The sequence below is a fragment of the Nilaparvata lugens genome, chromosome 13 (assembly GCF_014356525.2).
Source record: "Nilaparvata lugens isolate BPH chromosome 13, ASM1435652v1, whole genome shotgun sequence".
NCBI lineage: Eukaryota > Metazoa > Arthropoda > Insecta > Hemiptera > Delphacidae > Nilaparvata > Nilaparvata lugens.
This window is the reverse complement of record NC_052516.1, coordinates 13,791,009-13,797,008: the sequence shown is the minus strand read 5'-3', so window position 1 is coordinate 13,797,008 and position 6,000 is coordinate 13,791,009. Positions and strand designations below refer to the sequence as shown.

At 33.4% G+C, this 6,000-nt stretch overlaps 1 protein-coding gene across 1 annotated transcript in view; it reads left to right on the top strand.

The window, feature by feature from the left end:
• Positions 1–218: 218 nt before the first annotated feature.
• LOC111057522 (GATA-binding factor A) overlaps positions 219–6,000 on the top strand; it is a 67,114-nt gene continuing 61,332 nt past the window's right edge. The window contains exon 1 of the mRNA XM_039439865.1: positions 219–851. The gene's annotated coding sequence lies outside the window, so the exon portion shown is untranslated. The remainder of the gene's footprint in view (positions 852–6,000) is intronic.

Here is a 6,000-nt window from a genome sequence, read left to right as displayed (position 1 = left end):
CCTGCACGGTGGCATAGAGGCGGAGTGAAGCTATAGTTGACGGTTCCCCCACCAGAGCGCTCCACTAGGAATTCCTTCTAAAACCGCCAGCAGCGGGGTGAGAGGAGAGTTAAAAACAGTTCCCTGAATCCCCCCCACTCCTAGAATTCCACTAACAGGTACACCCACCTTCTTGGAATTGTTTTATTTTTGTCCAACTCAACTCTTCAGTACTCAAGCAGCAACCAGTTTCGGTTGCAAGTTGGTGCAGGAAGGACGTGTGTTAGTCGCTCCTGAAACTCAAACTGGTCGAAAGCATTTTTAAAATCGAGAAACCCCGAAATCTTTCGTGCGCTGAACGTTTTCGTGTGAAACTGGGAGCTGATATTGATTTCCTCCATTTTTTACTGAACTGGACATTGAAATAGTGGTGTAAAATCGTCAACAATAACAAACATCAAGGAAACTTGAAAGTTACAAAGTTTTGTGGCGAAAGTTTGCTACTCTGAGGGTGGCGTGTGAAAAAATTATCGGACTGTGAACTATCTTCGATTGTACCCTACTGTGTATTTCCCCTTGATTATCGAGCATTGGAACACTATTCTTGTTAGCTTGATTCCCTTCTTCAACATGAATTCATGTTATTTCTAGATTATTCTCTGGCAAAAGACTGTGGTGATCTCAATTTCTTGAACTTGAACTGTGTTTCTGCTATTTTACGTATATTCTACTTTGATTTTCATAAAAAATAAAACATTGAGGAGTATTCGGTTTTCCGGAGGTTTCTTCGCATTTCCACATCACTGAGGGTTTTCTCTCCAATCAACTGTGGCAGTTCGTGAAAATCTAGTCGTGGAAAGCGGTTATAACTGGTGAGTCGAATTTTCCAATCATTTCCACCGATTAAAATAGGCTAATTGCAACCCAGTAGGCTACTTGTGCTTGTTCGAATATGGTTTCCAACTTTTAGGTTAAGTGTTCAAGCCTACATTGTAATCATTGTAAGGACTGGTCAGTCAAATTCTCTGATAGTTTTCCACCTATTCGAATAATAATAATTATTCCAGCCCAATTGGAATATGATTTCAATGTTTGAGGTTAAGTATTCAAGCCTACATTTTGATCAATGTGAGCCTAGTTGGATTATGAACGAGATGATCTTAGTTCAGATTTTATTCAAACAGTATTTGAACATTTTGACTGATATTCAGTTTTGATTGATAAAATTCGGACTGTATAATTTTCTTATCAGGAGAGAAGACCATGCATCAACGGTGTAATAGCAGAGATGGATATTGCAATGATAATAACAGTATCTTTTCTGAATGATATTTTTTTTTTTTGGAGGAACAATCATTATTCAAAGCAAGAGTAGGCTACCACATGAATTGATTGGCAATTTATATCTGTTCTAAGCTGGATTCATCTGTGTAAATCTGAGGAGAGCTAGTCACAGATATGTGCGATCATATATCAAGAGCTTACTCATTATTCGAAACCTTATCACAAGAAATGCAGGTAGAATGGGGATCTGGAAATTTCCTTTTGTGATCTTTGAAGGATTGAAGCTGAGAACTTATTTTTTAATAGTATGGATTATTAAAACACTATAGAATTCAAAGAGCTGGAATGAATTGCTTGCTTGTGTCAAGTTTAGATTATGCATCCAATTATATTGATTCAATTAAAGTAGGCTATTATTTATTTTATTTATTATTTTATTTATTTATATTTTTTACAAAGAAGCACTGATTAGGGGAGAAAAACTAAGGATACTCCTTGTACTATTTCTCTCCTAAATTTAGCTGTTATTGTATGTATTGGACCAAGAATCCAGGAAAACGAGCTTTAGGCCCCACATTTTCATTGAGGATTTATTTTGGCTAAAGGAATAATCCAATCTTTGTTTCATCCAGCTCCAGGCCCCATATTCTTATGAAAATTCTCATTTTACTATGGGGCTTCATTCTGGCTGGATTTTAGTAGTAATGAAGTTCGACTTAGTAATGAAGTTCGACTGAGTCATTGTCAATATTGTGGAACCGTTCCATAATTGAATAAAAACACTCATATGTTGTCAAATTCTACACAGTTTTATTCGGTACACGACCATACCGGTCACATTTTCAAGTTGACTAAAGCTAAAAGGTTTAGCTTTACCTTGAGAATGGTACCTTCAGTTTAGTCAAGTCAACTTGAAAATGTGACCGGTGTGGTCACGAAACCATGGTCGTGTACCGAATAAAACTGTGTAGAATTTGACAACATATTTGTGTTTTTATTCAATTAGTAATAAAGTCTCTTGCATATCTTACAACTAGGAACTCTTATGAAACTGCATTGAAACAATCAACAGAATACTCATAAAAATAATTCATTTTAACGTCACTAAATGCTCAGATTGAGAGCAATCTATTGGTTGATCTAATCAATTGATTGAGAGGAATCAAATCAGTTACGTAAGATTCAATGGGAAGGTTCACGTGGATTTCAATAAAGTTAGCTTCATTGAGGCAAGAATATCTTATAAATTTGAATGAAAAAGACTAAGAAAAAAAACCACTGATTCATTGATAATTAGAAAGACCGGTTTCGGTTATTTACACCATTGTCAATGAAATCAATAAATGTCAATGAATCAGTGGTTTTTTGACAATTTCTTAGTCTTTTTCATTCAATATGAATAATTACCACAATATCAACTTCTCAACTACACAAAAAGTCTTATAAATTTCACCAATAAAATTCCACGCTAGAAATTTCTTCAATGAACTTGTTTAAGGTCAACTTTTTAATGCTCTTATTTAAGATCATTTTTGAGGCTCCAACAATGCTTAAATCATTGGAACTTTCCTATTGAATCAGATGAAAGGGAGCCACAATTTTTCAATACTCCCATAAAAATAGTTTCATCAATAATTGGATGAGTATAGTTAGATCTTTCATAGACTAGATTAGTCTTTACTATTATATAATACTCAATGAGCTTTGAGATAGTAGGTATCTTAAATCAGTCTTTTCTATGATGAGCACTGAGTAATTTCAATAGGAAGCAATATTGTGATTTATTACAACTTGACACCCGGTTGCACAAAAGTCTGTTAACTTTCAATCCCGAACCAATCAGAGAAGCCTTCTTCTCAAAAAAACCTTCTCTGTTTAGTTCTCGTGGCATTTGATCATCATTAGAATTTAACAGGCTTTCGTTCAACAAGACTTTTGTCTTTCAAGTCACGATAATAATAATAAACAAATAACGCCTTAACGCAAAAAGTAGATTATTTGATCAATAGCTTGAACGTTATTTTCAAATACTTTATGATGTCACGACAAGTAGGAGAGAAAAGTTTTCTTCCTTTTCTCCAAGTTTTCTTATTTAGCAAGGTTATTTTTGTCGAAAACATACATAATTTACGGCACTGAAGTACTTCAAAACACTTTTGAAATCAATTCAAAACATCTATAGTCTTTTTTTTTTTGTTTTGTTTTGGAAACAAAACAAGGGACAAGTCACGATAAAACATATGAAATTATTTCATTTTATACGTATTTATGTGATAAACTACATGAATCAAAAATGTTCATGTTGGTTCACAAACAGTCAGGAAGTGCAGGAATCAAAGTCATATGCAAGAAAATGAATGTCTTTGTATAATGGATTACATTCATGGAAATTCATGAGGATGGTTTGTATTCAGTGCAGCTCTATTTGATAAGTTATTATAGGGATGAGAGATGGTGTGGTTCAGTTTTTTATCACTGAGAAGCCTTACTAAAGTTTCACATTTGGGTGAAATCTAGTCTATCATACTTAAGATTGATATAATTGACAAATGATAAAAATAAACTCTCAAATGGAAATAATTCTTCAATTTAATATTCCAGGAAACTCATTTTAGTCAAGTCTCAACTGTTTTATCCAAGACTTCTGATAAATCAATTCATAGACAAAGCACAAATTATAATACTACTATGGATAGCGAGCATGAGTGAAACATATTGAAAGTCTCAAAGCACAAAATATAATGTTACCATAAATCACAAGCATTAGAGGAAAATATTAAATTTAAACAGTTTTTCAATAAAACCGACTTCCCAACAAAATTTCACTCGGACCTAGTAAGACTTCAATTGTTTTCGTCCCTATTATTCTGCTGTACAAAATAGGAAATGTTTGAGACACATTTTTTGACAAAACTCATATTTGGAACCTATGAAAACTGAACATTACAAACCCTGACATGTTTATTGAGGTGGAAATGCATGAATAGCATGCGTGTAACACGCATATGGGTTGGAAGTTGAGAGTGAATATAAAACTCGAATCATTTCCCACATTTCTATCGTATAAAAATCTTGAAAAGTTATGAGTTGAAGTGAAGAATCGAGTTGAATGAAACCAGAGTTACAATCAAATTTCACTATCAAATTTATGGCATGAGTGAGTTTCTGAAATCAAGATTGTATTACTGAAAACTTTCTGGAATATTTCGGTCACTTTAGGCAATTAGATTCCAACGAAAAGTTCATAGAAATTCAGCATTTCAAAGGTTTTTAACGAGATTTTTCTCCGTTTTTGTGATCAAGATTTCTTAGCTGCGAATTGTTTTCTGAATATTCAGAACCATTCTCTGATGTTGATTTTGTTAGAGAAATAAGAGTTTCGCCCTAATGAATCGGTATGATTTAAATTTTTCGACGAGTTTCACCACACAAGTTAATTTTCATTTCAACTTTGTCTCTGAAACGTTTGTCTGTTCCATCGTTTCTTCAGTTGAACATTGAACTTCAACCTTCAATAAAGATGGAAATAAATTTGAAGTTTCATTTGTTCAAATGCTAATTAATGAATAATTATCATTAAACGAAATTCTAATTGAATGCTGTATATCACCCCGAAGACTTCTGCTACTGCAAATATTGACAACAGGGTAAACTGGTTGGCCGCTATGGTTTTGTATAAAATGAGCGCTGCTATTCAGAGATTGTCAGTTTGGTGTAAAGGTTTTTTCCTAATTCCTGACCGGAAATTAGTAGGTACCTGGGTTCGATTCCCGGAATGAATAGTAATTTTTGTAAAGTAGTGCTCATCGAATTTCCATCTAGCTGTTTACCCTGTTGTCAATATTTGCAGTAGCAGAAGTCTTCGAGGTGAATTACAGCATTTAATTGGAATTTCGTTTAATAATAATTAATCTTCAATAACTTACGGGACAGTGTGCAAGTTTTAAACGTTGCTAATATTACTTTCTATGCTCAATTGATTTCTTAATCCATTGAATCTCATGGCAAGAAATCATTTCACAAGTTACAGTGGGATGTTACAATAAAAAATTCTGATAAGGAAATCTGATTATGTGGGAAATGGATACAAATAAATTCCGATAGATTAATTAGGTTCAATTTTTTTTTGTGAGAGTGGCTCACAAATTTTTTTGATAACTTAACTGTTGATTTTCGTGATTTTCGTCATAGTATTGTTAATTCTGAGTGAGAAATGTTTTCTTTTTTTTAGAGAGGTTGATAGGGTTGAAATAACAAAATCAATCATCAAGTTAACTTGGCACGAAGCATTCTACAGTACACTCTTCATAATTAAACACATTACTCATTAAAGAAGATTAATCAATGAGTACATACAATGATCAGAGCTTATAGAATGTGACATTCTTAGATAGTATAGATTGTAACGTTGTATATTATCTGAAAATAATACGCTAAAATTTAACCTCTGAATGTAGGTTCTCTGAAATCTTTCTCAGCATTCAGAACTTCTATTTCAGGAAAATTTGGATCAAACACTTTTCCAACAATATGTTTCAGCCAAGAAAAGACTTTGTTATTCAAGATTTACTACCTCAATTCAACAGACTTGTATTTCGTTATCGAATATTCAATGCAACATTAAGTTAGTTTGAATCTTACAGGGTTAGATTTCCCTTTTTGCTGCTTCTATTCCCAATAGGTTTTGCCGCCCCCTAGTCTAGAGGAAATCATGTTCTTGACAACGTTCATTGAACT